The following is a 17500-nucleotide window of genomic DNA, read 5'->3' as shown; positions in this document are numbered from 1 at the left end:
CATATTTGCCGTGATCAGAACAACAATTTTGTTTTACTTAGTTAGGAATCGGTCTCTGAAGTTTGGAAACTAATATTTGGTTGCATGTTCTCTTCTACCATGTAGAACTTCAGGGAGGAATGGAATAAGTTGGCAAGGAGACTGACTTTTTACTTTAGTGGCTGTAATCAGTTCTGCAGGAATATTTCATTAGAACATGATACCTGATGAACTGTTGTGAGAAAGAACTAAGGACAGGACATTTTGATTTATAAAGAACTTTTTTTCAGAATGTCCAAAACAAACTTTAAAAAGCTATAATGAATATATTTGTTAAGCAGTTTCTGTGATAGTGCGGGGTGGACAGTGCTTGTCTGTAGTACAGCCATAAGTTTCAAAGCAATGGCAAACCACATCAGTCATATTATTTGTGGACCTAAGCTCTACTGCACTTCCTCTCTGATTTATAGAGAATATGATAGTTCAGTAGTAAGAAAGCAGCTTGGGATGTGAATTCCAGAGGAGAGCGATATGTGTTCTGTCATTACAGAGATTCTAGTGTTTTCTTATTGACTGTTTGCTGTCAGTAGAGTGTGTTTGCACTTGTCAGTTCATACCGCATGTACTCAGCCCACATCTATAACCACAATCCTTAATTCCTGACAACTAACTGCACTGCCAACTTTATTCATTCATTTAGCAGTACTGCAATAGATATCATAGCTGTGTCTTCCTTCTGGGACACTGAATTGGGACAATGCCCTCCCAGTACAAATTGTATAAAATTTCTAAAACTGAAATGCTTATTCAACAATTACTCGGCTGTTTTTGGCCTAAGAATGTAGAACATTAGTTATTAGAAATTTAAAGAACAGTAGGAATACTAATAGAGGGGAAGATCACTGTTACTTATGAGGCAAACAACAGAAGTGAAGCAGGAAGTGGAACCTGGTATGTTTCATTGAACACTTTATAAAGATGGGAAAAGTAACACTCCTCTTCACAGTGATTACACTGGTAATTACACGTGAGCCCTCCTGTGAGAGCAGCATAACAAGCCACCTAGCCTGGTCACAAACAAGGAGACTTGAATGTTAGTCCTTGTGCAGAGGTGTCTTCCATGGGGAACACAAGTAGTAGGACAATAATTCTGGGAAGGTATTCAGGCTCATACAGACTAGTACGGTCCATAACTTATAAAATGTGCACAGGTCACATGACCAGGAAACTGATTTTCTGTACACACTGGAAAGGTGTCTGAATAAGGCCTGCCCACTGGTGAATTGGCAATGTATCATACATCAGTGGCACTGACCCAGACTAGGTTATAAGATCTGGAAATGGGTGGCCAGGCAGGGAGGCTGGGTGTAGGTTGAGGTTGGATGGTTGACCAGAGAGTGGTTAGCCATCTTTCTTTCGGCATTGGATTATGGGATTTGACTAGTAAAATATCAAAGGCTAGTTCTAGGAGCCCTAAACTAACTATCATGAATAGTGACATTGTAGTGCTCATCTGCTGGGATCAAGATGTGAGAGACAACATGCACTTGGTAGGTAAGAACTAGATGTGTATGTATGTATAATGTGCATTCTGTTCATGTAGCAATATGCTGTGCATAGCATGTTGCACATGTGCACTGTGTACAATGCATGCTGTACATTGTGTGCATGCTGTACATACCGTCTATGTAAGAGCCAATCCTGTGTACAATGCATGCTGTACATTGTATCCATATAAGAACTGGACCTCTGTACACTGCATACTGTACATTATTTCCATATAAGAGCTGATCCTGTTTGCACTGCATATTGTACATCCTGTCCATGTAAGAGCCAGTCCTGTGTGCACAGCATGTTGTACATTCTGTCCATGTAAAAGCCAGTCCCTTGTGTAATGCATACTGTACTTTCTGTCCATGTAAGAAATGCTCCTGTGTGTACAGAATACTCTACAATCTGTCAATGTAACAGCTAGTTTTGTGTTTACATATACTTTACACTCTGTCCACATATCTGCCAGTTCTGTGTGCACATCATTCTAAATATTCCTTGTAAGTAAGAAATAGAATTCTGTGTACTGAATACCTTGATTCTGTCAGACTCAAGGTTATGTACATTATACTAAAACATCCCGACACAACTTACATTATGACATTATGACAGATGTTATTTTATTCTTTTCTAATGTGTGTGTGTGTGTGTGTGTGTGTGTGTGTGTGTGTGTGTGTGTGTGTGTGTGTGTATGTGTATTTATACAGTGTATATATATATGGGTCACCTTCAGATGCCCGACATCGTGTTTCGCCGACACGGAATCCGACGGGACGAAAACACCGACAACGCAGATGACCGACAAGGTGAGAACCCGACGGACTCGGTAAGTGTGCGATAGAGTGAGGGATTTAGTGTTAGGGAGCGGACAGGTAAGTGTGCGATAGTGAGGGACTGTGGGTTTAGGGGTGGGTTAAGTGAGTTAGGGTTAGGGTGCAGGTAGGGTGAGTGTGCGGTAGTGTCGGACCTTGAGGTTAGGGGTGGGTAAGTGAGTTAGGGTTAGGGTGCAGGTAGGGTGAGTGTGTGGTAGTGTCGGACCTTGGGGCTAGGGTTGGGTAAGTGAGTTAGGGTTAGGGTGCAGGTAGGGTGAGTGTGCGGTAGTGTCGGACCTTGGGGTTAGGGGTGGGTAAGTGAGTTAGGGTTAGGGTGCAGGTAGGGTAAGTGTGCGGTAGTGTCGGACCTTAGGGTTAGGGTTTGGGTTAGGGATAGTGGATATGTTATGTAGTGTACTGTGTTGTTTACGTGTAGTGTGTTGGTGTAATGGTTTTCGGTGTTTTGCGTTGTCGGTATTTTTTGTTGTCGGTCTTTTGGTGTCGGTGATTTGTGTGTCGGCGAAACGCGATTTCGGGCATCTGAAGGTGATCCATATATATATATATATATATATATATATATATATATATATATATATATATTATATATATTGGAGATATACATATGTATATTTATACACACACACACGGATAAACATGCACACACATATGAAACAGTCAGCTTTTGTAACATAGTCATCCAGCAGAGCTATCATCAACTCAGGCAGGTGGGGTCTCAGATTAACATCTCTTCTGAAGAACAACAAACTCATGGGTGCAGCACCACTTATGCTGCACTGTTGGGTCATGAATGGAAAAACGAATCTAAGAAACTAAGAGTAATGCTACTCAACGCCAGAAGTCTAAACCTCAAGATGCACGCACTCGAAACTCTCCTTAGCATGGAGAACATCGATATCTGTGCAGTAACAGAAACCTGGTTCAAGGCTCCCGAGAGCACCCCAGCACTACCAGGTTATACCTCATGCCATGCTTTTCAGCCCCAAAACTTGGACCGACCCACAAAAGGAGGGGGAGTATCAATATTCGTCAAAGATACCCACACCTCCAGGTTGGTGGCACAGCACGAAGCATCAGAGACTATCCATGTGCAACTAACAGTGGGTAAAACTGCCTTCCAGTTTATAGCCTGCTACAGACCACCCTCCCTAACCCAGGAACCCCACTCGGCCTTCCTGAGAACACTGGAAAATATGAAGGTCTCTCCAAACACCATTATATTGGGCGACTTCAACTACCCAAACATAGACTGGGAACATTACTCTAGCTCCAACACCCTAGCCCAAAGGTTCCTAGAATTTATAAACTCAAATGCTATGGAACAACTTGTTACCACTCCCACAAGAGGGGAAAACATACTGGACCGGATCATCACCAACATGGGGACTCTATGCTCCAGACCAGAAGTGTATCCCTCACTGGTAAGATCAGACCATAAACTAATCTCACTGGATATTCACATCCCGACCCCACCCCCTGCCCAGAAAACCACAGTGAAAAACTTCTCTAAAGTAAATTTCACACTCCTCAAAACCGAGGTGGAATCCTTCAAAGCCCCCGGGCCTGTGTAAAATACGGCCCAGACCGCAGAATCCTTTATAAATGCATTCTATGAACACCTTCAGGAATGCATGGATCATGCAATCCCAAATAAAACCAATACCCAATCCTCCAAAGGCAGACGTCCTGTCTGGTGGACCCCAGCCATAAACAAACTATACAATAGAAGGAGGAAGCTACTAAATGATAGAGCAAAATTCCAAAAAGGAAAGGCATCTCTGATCAGTATTAGCAAAAAACTAGGGGCACTCATAAAATCGTCTAAGGCCAGCTTCGAGAGAAAAATTGCACAGGACACTAAGGATAATCACAAGGCTTTCTTTAGTTATGCTAGGAACCTGGGTGGTAATTCCCAGATATGCTCAGAATTAGTCCAAAATGACAAAAAATACACCGAACCCACAGACATTGCCAACATCCTAGCTGACAGGTTCAGTGCCAACTTCTCCCCCCCCCTCCTCACCAAAAGGTCAAATATCTATCCCAGCAGAGTGCTGCCCCCCCTGACATCTCAGATGCTCAGGTAAGAGCTGCCTTCTCCAAAGCAAAAAACACAGCATCAATGGGACCAGATGGTGTCCCGGGCTGAGTCCTACATGAACTCCAAGAAGAGCTAAACCCAAACATAAAACTACTGTTCAATCTCAGCCTTACTACAGGATATGTACCCAAAGAGTGGCGTACAGCAACTGTGGTCCCTCTCCACAAAGGTGGTGCCTCAACAGATCCTGGAAACTATCGCCCCATAAGCCTGACTAGCTTGGTCTGCAAAGCTATGGAAAGGATCATCATGGACCTCATAAATAAAGATATTGGGGACCTACAGACACTGGATCCTACCCAGTTCGGCTTTGTTAGGGGCAGATCCTGCCTCTTAAACCTGGTTGATTTCTTTGAAACAGTCACCAAGGCCATTGATGAGGGGAAGGTGGGCCACACAGCCAACCTGGACCTCGCAAAAGCCTTTGATACAATACCCCACTCTTGGGCATTATAGATAAGCTCACTAGCTTAAATATAAACCCCTATGTCACTAGATGGGTTGCAAACTGGCTCAAGGACAGAACCCACATGGTTAGAATTGCTGGAGCCATGTCAGACTCCAAACCAGTTACAAGTGGTGTCCCACAAGGCTCAGTCCTGGGACCTCTCTTGTTCGGTATATATTTCTTGGAGGTACAGGCCAACACAGAAGGACTGTGGCTGACCAAGTTCGCAGATGACTGCAAACTGGGTGCCATAATCGACTCTCCAGCTGACACAAGCATCCTCCAAAAGGGCCTCATAGAAACAGACAACTGGTGCCAGAGCCATGGCCTCAAGCTAAATGCCAAAAAGTGTATAGTCATCCCCTTTGGCAAAAACAAAGTGCCCACAAATTACCACATAGGTGGTAATCCATTAAGTATCGAAGAAGTAATTAGGGACCTGGGGACCCAAGTTGATAGCAATCTCTCATTTGACAACCACGTGGCCAAAGTGGTTAGAAAAACATTTTATATAGCCCACCTAATCATGAAGGGATTCACATCTAGATCAGGGGAGGTTATCATGCCTCTTTACTCATCCCTCATCAGGCCCATAATTGAGTACAATGCCCCTTTTGGGATGTACCTTACCAGACTCCTGCAGCAACTGGAAAGACCCCAAAAGTACCTCACCAAGAGGATCAAAGGGCTCAAACAGATGCCATATTCTGCCCAGTTAAAGAAACTCCAGCTCTACTCAGTGGCATACCGCCTGTTCAGAGGCAATCTGTGCCTGATGTATAAAGCCATGTCCAACCCGGAATTAATGGACATGCTGCACCTCAGAAACTCCAAATCCCATCGAGCTACACGCTCGAGAGACGTGAACCTCAGCACTGAAATAAATAGGACATGCTGGAGGGACAGATTCATAACCCAGAGGCTCCCTTCACTCTGGAATAAAATCCCAGTCCAGGTTAGGCAGAGTCCCTCATTGACTCGCTTCAAGAGGAATCTTGATGAGTGGATGGGAGATCGTAGGTTTACCCCGGGTATCACTTCTGTGTCACTGTTAGAGGCACAGTATACTAACCTCAAAAAAGGGCATAGCAAAATTAATTTAAAATGGGTGGCGAAAGCCAAACACATTCTGGCTAGGCTTATAAATGCCCTAGGGCAGATAGCCTAGTATGAACCTATGAACCTAACCAGTTGGGGTGGAAATCTTCCAGCACTAAAAGTTACTATGTTACCTATTGAGCCACTGACATTTATTTGGCACAACTGATAGCATATCTTTCAACTGTCCTTAATCTGTAGGGACACCCCTAATTTTTGCAGTATTTTACTATGTTCTACCTGGAATTGGACCCTTTTTGACATGTTCTAAGTTAGTATCTCCAGTTTTGAAAAAAAAACATTCCTAATTTGTGGTTTCCCCTAATTCATTTATTATTATGCAGAAGTACATTTTAGGAAATAAAAAGTACCTCTGACAGCCATTCAGCAGATTGTACATCTCAATTTACAGTGTACAAAGTGTATGGTATCAGAGACAAATCTATGTATGACAAACTGACAGATAGGCTATCCATCATGAATGGACAAGGTATAAAGAAATCTGTCAAGCATAAGCGAAGTGAAATATGGGGTTTAATGTAAGTGATATTGGAAATGGGCGTTACTGGGGAGAGAAGAATATGATACCACTTAAGAGTTAAAGTGAGATATAGGATTTGATGTAAGCAAATTATTGCAATTATTATTTTGCTGTGCCCCTAATTCTGAAAGTAAAAGGCTGAGAGGTATGGCTTGTTGGTTGGCAGATGCAGTGGAAAAATATGTGTGTGTGTGTGTGTGTGTGTGTGTGTGTGTGTGTGTGTGTGTGTGTGTGTGTGTGTGTGTGTGTGTGTGTGTGTGTAAGTGTTTATATATATATATATATATATATATATATATATATATATATATATATATATATGTATATGTGTGTGTGTGTGTGTGTGTCTGTGTGTGTGTATGTATATATATATATATATATATATATATATATATATATAGGTGTACCTTCCTACAATGAAAATTCACTTTTTCGAAATGGGAAAGTACATCCCCACTTAAGTGAAAGTGCACTTTAATGAAAGTGCACTTTCGCTTAAGCTCAATAGACCGAACCTACTGCACCACAATGGAGGACATTGAAAAACGGGCTATGTCCTCCACTGTGGTGCAATAGTCATGGACCATAGTGTTAGGGCACAGAGTCAAGGTAAGGGGATAGCCCTACTAATTATCCCCTTGCCCTAACCCGTGCCCTAACCCTAAGGTCCGTGATTATTGCACGACAGTGGAGGACATAGCACGAGTTAGAATGTCTTCCACTGTCGTGCAGTAGTCACGAACCTTAGGGTTAGGGCAAGGGTTAGGGTAAGGGGATAGCTAGTAGGGCTATCCCCTTACCATGACCCATGCCCTAACCCTATGGTCCGTGACTGCTAGCTCGTTCGGTTTAGCAGGTTCACGAAAGTGCACATTCGCATTAGTGTGGGTGTACTTTTGAAGTTCGAAGTAGTGAACTTTCTTTCTTCAAAAGTACACCCGTATATATATATATATATATATATATATATATATATATATATATATATGTGTGTGTGTGTGTGTGTACATGTATATATATGTATATGTGTGTGTACATTTGTCTATATATATATATATATATATATATATATATATATATATATGTGTGTGTGTGTGTGTGTACATGTATATTTATATATATATATGTATATGTGTGTACATTTGTCTATATATATATATATATATATATATATGTGTGTGTGTGTGTACATGTATATATATGTATATGTGTGTGTACATTTGTCTATATCTATCTATATCTATATATATATATATATATATATATATATATATATATATATTTATGTGCGTGTGCGTGTATATATATATATATATATGTGTGTGTGTGTGTGTGTGTGTGTGTGTGTGTATATATATATATATATATATATATATATATATATATATATATATATATATATATATATATATATATATATATATATATAGCCACTATAAAGTTATATTTGACCAACTGACCTGATGTTATCTGTCTGAAATGTTAAACAGTTTTTTTTTGAGCTATTATGCCATTCTCTAACTCTAAAGGTACTGATTAATGGAGTACTGCTCCCTACAAACTTAAAGACAATAGTGATGAGTTTTTTGCTGACTTTTGTCAAGTCATAACTTTGTCAGGAAATCTAGAAAGGACTGGAAAAGTACATGGAATTACAATGTACAAGGGAGTTAGTATTCCCCATGTACTTCATCCTCTGAAATGAGAAATTCCCTGTTTCAACTTACTCATTTTCTGGGGTATTGTACATGGTTTTACATGCGCTTGTCAGTAGATGCTTCATTAATATGCATACAGTAAAGTATATGTTAATTCTCTGGGCTGACTGATACCAGAATATACCAACACGTTTTCCTGTATGTAGTTGTACCATTCCTTCTATTAAAAACACAATAAAATATACATTAAAAGAAAAGGAGGCTGTTTTTTAAAGTATACTTTTTGGTGGTGGTAATAGTCAGCCTGTAATGATGCTTATCTTGCAGCTGTTTCTCGGAAGAGCTCTAGAAAATTGAGAATTATAGCCAGGAAAGCTTTCAATACAGTTTATTTGCATTTTAGATTCTCAGTCATTGAGGACTTTGCTATGCAGTATCAAGCATTACTGTGGGATACCAACTCCACACTCCTAAGCAAAGCAACAAAGGGTGTGCAGAAATTACTGAAAAGCTATAAGCAAGAAATTACACTCTGCAAGCATAACAGTTTAGTGGACAACAGTGTTGCAAAAGCAAAAGAAATATTTTATTTCTGTTTCCCTGTGATTGTTCAGTGAAATTAGAGCCACTAATTTTATAAGCTGATGTTCAGGGAGAAAAAAGTGTTTTTTCACTGTGAAGGTTCTTTCTTGTTTGGAAAAGAACAAGGCATAACTGTAAAAAGGTAAACGGGTTGAATCTACTGTTGTTTTTCGTGCACTTGTATCTGCATAACATAGATTAAAAAAGACATACCAATCCTTGGAGATAAGGACCAAGAGGTTTACTGTTGCTTGAATTTCAGACAGACAAGCTTCAGCTTTCTTCATGAACACATATCAGATCCGAGGATGTCATTCTGACCTGTATATAGCCTTCAACACTGGTCATACCTGCAATGATAAGATAGACAGATTCAAGACTACTGTGTCCCTTCTCTGGCTCCATCCGCAATCTTGTATTCTGTATCTGTGATCCCTGGTTCAGGTCTATTCTCCTTCTTCACTGACAACCTTAGTACTGACCCTTCCTGTACTTCTGTCTATCCATTATGTAAAATGTCTTTTCCTAAAATACAGTAATTCCATGGAAATTCAACAAGATTCTCAGTCTGTCTTTAATAAACTATTTTGCTGTTTCCTCAATAGCAAACTCCTTAGTCAGTACTTTAGTAAACAACTGTATGCTCTTCAGCGATACCCAAAGGTATACACATTTCTCCCCTTTACACATCAAAGACCCATCTGGCACACTATTTTACATGACTAATCCTACAAATGCATTGGAGTCATTCTTGATACATCTTTTACCCTTTACTCTCCAACTGATTTTACATTTTAAAAGTCCTTGTGCAATTAAAATCTAAATATGAAATCACAGACTTCTTTCTCCAGATGATTGCAAAGCAGTAGCCAGACATGTAATCCCAGAAATATGGTACTCATTACCTCTCACAGCATTATGCTGTCCTAAAACATAACTTCTATAATACTGAAAAAAGTGTTGCTTCAGTACTACAAGCAATCCAGCTCTCTACCAGTGACTTAAAGAACCACATTATTATTTTTTTTTATTTTTCCCTAAAAACTATTTATGCTGAACATCTGTCATTTTCTTGCCCTCAAGCTGTCTTCATGTACTACCTCAATTCTCCTTAGGTCTCATCACCTTGGGATTCATACTCTGATCTAGCCAATATTTATTCTACCTTGCAGTGAAAGGGCTTTTTCAAAGCTGGCTCCTGTGGTCTGAAACTCCCTTCCTCCAGAAATTAGATTTCTGCCAACCTTTGTTAAATTTAGAAAAGGCCTCTGCACCTCCTTGTTAGTAATTAAGCCTGCTTTTGTCTTAACTTCTCTTTTACCCTCCCCTTCTTTTCATTCTTTCCATTCATGTTTGTCCCTTAGTTGCCTCTGACTTTATTTGAACCTTTTAACCCATCCTCTATCCTTTTTTTTGTCACCCTCTCCTCAGATTCTCCCAAATTGCTTTGTTGTATCATTGAATGTAGTTTTACACTGATGTAAATGGGAACTTTTATGTAGGTTAAATATTGATTACCCACCATTTAACAAAGCTGACGTAATTTTTCATATTGCACCTTAAATAATGATTAATGAAGGTCAATTTATTTGGTTTAATAGATTTTCCCTTTCTGTTTAGTTTATGGCCTCTATACGTCTTTGTCTTTCTTAACAAATTATGCATTAAAGTTGGTTCTCAGGTATGTACATCTAGTAAGATAAGCATTCATCAGTATTACAGTTGAAATTTGTTAATTATATATTCAACTGAATTTATAGTTAAGTTGTTTGACTTAATGAATATGAAATATGTTGTTACTTATAAGCTGAATGCAATAAGCACATTTTTTTCAAAAAAAAAAAAAAAGAATGTAGTTTTATACTGACTCTTATCCCTGGAATTCAGAAAGACTTGAAGTGAGCTGGAATCTTCTCTGGAAATTCATTGTTGGTCAGATCCATTATAGAATATAATGCACCCTTTGGCATGTATTTTACTAGACATATCAAAAACTTGAAAAACACAAATAGGTTCCAAGGTAACAAAAATGATCTCCAGCCTCAAAAATCTTAGAAACTAGGAGAGACTGAAATTCTTGTTTGTGTAATTTGTATTGTATAGGCTCCTGAGGGGAGATACATGCCTTGCTTACCATATCCTCAGGGATCCTGTAATATTTGAACTCCTGTTTCTTGAGAAGTTAAACAATGTAGCTAACACCAGAACAAGAACCTACATCAGGAAATCAATAAAAGTAGATGTAGGGATGGGTTCATCACATAACACCTCATTTTGCTCTGGAATAGACTCCCTGACAGGTCAAACAATGATGCTTATCAGGATCAGCACATGGCATACCCCATCAAGGTGAATACTTATGGTCCCATAGTTGTCCTTCCCTGCCATAGACCACAGCAAGTCCCCATACCACAAGCCATCACTGTGGACAGTGCCAATAATTATGCTGCGGTAGCTTGGACTCTACCACTGGAGGATGTTGTCCCTGACTCCTTATAACCTCCCAGAGTATGTGACTATCATGTACACCTTCATTGACCTTCCCCATCTCATAGTGTTGCAGTCACATGTCGCTGTTCACCTGCCACTTGTGCAAGTGTTGAAAACTCTACCTACCTGCTAACCTATGTAGATATAGTTATGCTTGACCCATACTATAAACAGTCCATGCAGTGCTCTGAATAGCCTGGGTGTGATAATCTGTGTATCATTTTTCTATTGCCTGTGCCATGGTCTGTGTTTTTGAACTAGATGCCACCTATTTGCCAGTGCTGCAACACACTGCACCCATCTTATCCTTGGTTATGGTACTGCTACTGTGTGTTCTTTATCAGACTCTCCACCCTGTTGGTACAGCTCATAGTGAAAGTCCTGCCAAGATGTTTACCTTCTGCACCAACTGCTTGTCCAATGCCATGTTATGCAGCATTGCACACAGAACATCTTGCTGCAGATTTCTGGGTGGAATTGCAGTGCCACACCTGACACATCAATCCAGTGGAAGTATTCCTTGAGTAGGCCAACACCCATTTCACTTGTGCATTAGAGGACATTTCCTGCATGGTATGGAGTTTGAGGATAGGAGATGTCATCAATCAGACTTTGTTGACATGACTTACCACATATAACAAGCTGCATATTATATGAGGGCTTCTTCTTGATTACGTATAGACTTATCTGTTTAGCCTACTTGTGCCAATCAATCATGGGAAGGCATGGTTGGCAGATAGTGGGGAGAAAAACAAACCAAAATCCCCTCGCAGGAACCTTTAGTGCATTGGTGATAGATGGACACATTATAAATAATACCCCAGGCATTACAGACAACCTTTCAAGGAAGTGAGTACAAGCTTATGATGTTAACATAGCACAGTCCATCTGGACCAGATAAAGTCTTGTTGGCAATGTGTGCACAATCTATGGTTCCCAAGAACTCAGAGAAATGGACAGTGTCATAAAGTACCTGCATGCTGTTTGTTCTCTCTTCTGTGGTCCTGATAAACCATGCATACTTCTCCGCATAATACAGGAAAATGTTGAGGAAATGGTTTAGGATTGTAAGGCTGACGTCTGAAATAAACCATAGATATCCCCAGCAGGTCACTAAAAAGTCCCTGTAGCCAAGGTGGCTAAAGGTTCATATACCTTAGTATTCACAGGAATGGACATACTATACAACCCCCCGAATTCCTCTTTCATTCAACACAGTTTGACAATGTCCATCACAGTCTCCCTGTCTGCACAGAAACAGCCCACAGTCTGCTGGTCACTAAGCTAGTGGGATGTCAGGCACTTTGTGCTCTTCCTCATTTGGTGCAGATGGCAGAAAAATGCAACACTGTGGCCACTGGTTCTGACAGTGCTGTTAACGCTCACATCACTTCCCTCATGGACATCATGATTCTTGTTATAAAGGAACTGACACTCACCATAGCACAACATGCTCATTCTATAAGTTTCTGAACTGGTCTGCCATTTTGGGGTGCCATCATTTGCATACACTGTCTGGCTCATTTGGAAGGAATTTCTCATTTCCATGTTATTATGCTGTCATTAGCATGTGCTACATATCATACTATTCTTGCACATATGCACTATTTGTGTCTTTGAATTACCCACACGATGTGCGTTGCAACTGTTTGTGTCTTTCGGCTTTTCACGGTTAGGGGTCGCCACAGCGGAACTCCGGTCTGCTAATGATTGGTAATGGATTTTTACGTACCGGGTTACCAGCCCTGACGCACAACCTTCAACGAAGGCACGCCCCATTCACATATGCCTCCACACAGAAGACGCTCTAGCTAAGAATCAAACGGGACAACGTCTTGCTATGAGGCAACAACGCTACCACAGCACCACCACCGCAGTTTGAGCTAATTTGCACTGTGCAATATGCTATACATTTATAAATCCCTGTCACTATTTCTGTTGAAAAGTAATCATTCAGTGTTTTAGTCCATCTGCACAAACACCTTGTAGCTAGTGAGCTGAGTGTGCCAGTCATTTAGAAACTCTTGCGAGTCCTTCACTGTTTCAGAAATAAGCTATTTGTTCCAAAATATTTGCTAGGGTAATTTATTTCCCCAAACAGAATCATTAATTTTTCTTTGTCATACTAAACACTATTGCACTGACCTATTGTCAAGAGCTCATGTTTCTAGCTTCCAAAATTGCTATCATGAGGTTTCTCCACTTTCACTAAGACACTGTGCTTCTTTCCTTTGCACTCATTCTCTTCTGAGGTTTTGCCTGGCAATACTGAACTTTGTTCCTATCAGCATTTCGAATGTGGAAAATGCCGAATTTAATTTAATCAAAATGAAATGTTTTAAATCTCAGAAGAGTGAACTGACGGAACATCGACTTCTTTCCCAGAAGCAGGTCAAACAGTCACGGTCGCAGAAAGAGGAAGTTTTCAGGCGGAAACTTTGAACAGAGATGCCGAATGAGGGACTAAATGATCTTGTATTTAATTATTCCAGGTATGACTTTAATTCAACTGATTTATCTTTATTAAATAGAGGTCTTACTTTCATTCCATCGCAGAATAGTTGTCTAAGTGAGCTGCTAAATGACTTACGAGTGTTTGGACGTACTGTTGCCTTAAAACTTTTGTATAAAAATAAGCAAACTATTCAATTAACAGATCTGAAATTCTGTCCTAAACGGAAAAGTAATTTTATACCTATATTGCCTAATGTAGTTGATTGTTTTGTGAAGCTATGTGAAAAAGATTTTTATGTTTACTTTTCAAAACGTAAGTGTTGCTACTTTAATATAAGCAATGCAGAATGGTGCTCTTTACAAGCTTTGTGCAATAATACAGAATTAACTATAAAGCCAGCTGACAAGGGAGGGGGGTAGTACTGCTTAATACCCAGGATTACTATGATAGTATGTCTGAAATGCTACATGATACTGATACTTATGATAGATCAAGATACATTAGATAAATTAATAAATAAGATATATGATGATTTATACGACCTTTTGATGTGCAGACAAATAAATTCTGATCTATATAACTATTTTCTAATAGAATACCCTCTAGTACCTTGTATAAAAGGTTTACCTAAGGTACATAAAAAAGTCTCACCTTTACCAATGCGCCCTATTGTGGCAGGTGAGAGATAGATAACAGAGACTATATTAATATATATAGAGAAAACAGTCCATTAGTGAAGAACATACCTACTATATTAAAGGATACTTATCAATTAATTAATACACTTGATTCTTTACATACAGAACGTTTATCTACCACATGCCTACTTGTTACCCTAGATGTAAAAAACTTGTTTACCTCAATTCCTAATGACTACGGAATAGGGGCTATTAAAGAGTTACTAAATCATGTCCCTGATTTTACTAATGATGAACAAATACTAATTTGTACTCTATTAGATATTACTTTAAATAATAATGTATTCATGTTTAATAACCAATTGTATTTACAGAAATGGGGTGTCACAATGGGCACCCCATGTGCCAATACATATGCAAACTTGGTAGTCTATTACTGGGAAAAGAAACATCTTTTTAACACTGTTTTCTACACAAAAATTTGAATGTATAGGAGATTTGTAGATGATATACTGTTCTTTTGGAATGGTACCGTAGATGAATTGAATGATTTTGTTTGCTATTTAGAATCTACCACTGACTTCCTTAGATTTACAATGGAATTTTCCATCTCTCAAATTAATTTTCTTGATATTACGATCATTAAAGATCTACATGGAAATTTAAGTACCAATTTGTATAGGAAGACATGTTGGAAGAATACATTACTTCACTTTAACAGCATGCATCCACGGTTTATATTTCCTAATATAGTTAAGAGCCAGTTTATTAGACTTACCAAGTTATGCAGAGAAACTATACAGTTAACTGCACAAGCTGATTTATTGGAACATCTCTTTATTGAAAGAGATTATAATAACTCTATGGTTAAGAATTTGAGAGAATCTATTATTCCTAATGAAAATACCTGTAGAGAAGAAACGACTTACACTAGATTTAAAGGTTTGAGACATATTAGTCGTAGTAAAGGTGATCAAAAAGTGACTTTTATAACAAGATTCACTAATGACAATAAAGAAATAATGAGAATTATATGTAAAAATTGGCATGTACTCACAATAGATCCTGACATTGGTAAATTAGTAGGTGAAACACCAAGTTTCACATATAGGAATAGTAAAAACTTGAAGAGACTGCTATGTTCTGATCACAGCCATAAAAATATTAGGCAAACATGTAACAACGTGAAGGTCTATGGTACTTTTGCTTGTGGTAAATGTAGTTCCTGTGATTCGATTAGTGATATTCAAGAGTTTATACATCCTATTCTGAACTTTAATTTTATACCTAGGTTTTTTGCAACTTGTGATAATGTTAATCTTATATACTTGGCGACCTGTAAACAATGTCAGGCCTTTTATGTTGGCCTGACAACAAGAAGATTAAAAGACAGAATATATAATCACTTATATGACATTAGGAAACAGAATCCACTGCATGCCTTAGCTAAACACATTATGATGAATGAGGGGCATGTGTTTACATTTAGAGTATTGCAGTTAGTAGTCCCGAATAAGAGAGGAGGGAATAAGATGAATTATTTAGAGACTATTGAACTTCAATGGATTTTCAAGTTATGTGCACATCAAACACCAGGTCTTAATCAATTTATTACGATAAAACCTATTCTTAAAGCTCGTAGCTTAAAATAGTTCATGCTATTATATAGCTTATGTTCTAATATGAAGATACATACATACACTTTTATAAATTCTTTAGACTTAATTTTAAATATCCAATTATTTAATCATTGTATACAGATGCATTATATTTATATATTTTTATATGTCTACATACGTTTTAAACATACATCTTTACATCAATTTATAGCTATACATTTTATATATATGTTTTATATGTTTTATATATATTTACTTTTATATATTTATAGATAAGATTTCTTTGATATTCTTTATTGCCATGCTATTGATACTTATATAAAATTAATGGGCTTCTAAAAACAATGTTTTGGAATATAAACACTATGAAAATCTTAATGAACTGTTAACTTATTAGTTAATTGATTGATTGAATATGATTAATCACTTTACTGCTGTATAAAAATGAGATTTTATCAGCTGTGTTTTAAGATCTGATGAAGCGTACATTGATGGTACGTGAAAGCGCTTATTTCTGTCATTAAAAGTTTACTTTATTTTATGTGGTGGTCCACCTTCGTTTTGTTCTACAGCATTTCGAATGTGGAAAATGCCGAATTTAATTTAATCAAACTGAAATGTTTGAAATCTCAGAAGAGTGAACTGACGGAACATCGATTTCTTTCCCAGGGAAAGAAATTGGTGGGCTGTCATCGGAGTTTGCTATTTCCTCCACTGTGGTGCGGTCTCAGAGTTGGTATATTTAAGTGGGGGGGGGTTGTGGGGGGCAAAGGGAACTTCCCTGGGAAATAAATCAATGTTCCGTCAGTTCGTTCTTTTGAGATTTCGAACATTTCAGTTTGATTAAATTGCATTCAGCATTTTCAGCATTCGATATGCTGATATAGACCCACGGTTTGGAGTTCAAACACATCATCCATAAACTATGTCGTGTCCATAGCTGTATCTGCACAACATATGTGGGAATCAGGGCCGGCCTTAGCTCAAACGGCGCCCTAGGCGAAGCACTGCTCTGGCGCCCCTTAAGCCCCACCCACACTGAACACAAGGAACTCCCCTATTTGAGCCACGCCCACAGAAGGGTCACTCCCACAAAACACTCCAGATCTTTCCATGCTTAAATGCATGAAAATCCATTTCATACTGTAAGACATCTTGTAGTTTAGTTGACTGCAATTGAAGGCTGAATATCCTTAAACCTGGTTGATCTGTTGCTTGTGTAGTGTTCATCTGCAGTCATGAGACAGTATTAACTTTGCAATGTGCATTGATGTTTCATTGATGTTTGTGTAGAAGTTCTTATTTGGTCTAGTGTAGCAGCAACTCTACATTTTTACTATATACCCTGATGTGCTTCATGCTCTTCACAGGTCAGCAATCAAGTCTACATACTTCAGACAGCTACATAGTGATGTGGTGGTGCTGCAGCTGTATGCTGACCCAGAGGCCAAAAAGGAAAGCAGTGTTACTAGTCAGTGATGTCTTGAACTTTGCATACAACTTAACA

This window comes from Protopterus annectens, chromosome 1.part1 (assembly GCF_019279795.1).
Source record: "Protopterus annectens isolate FY-2018-M chromosome 1.part1, PAN1.0, whole genome shotgun sequence".
NCBI classification, from domain to species: Eukaryota; Metazoa; Chordata; order Ceratodontiformes; family Protopteridae; genus Protopterus; species Protopterus annectens.
This window is presented reverse-complemented; position numbering follows the sequence as displayed.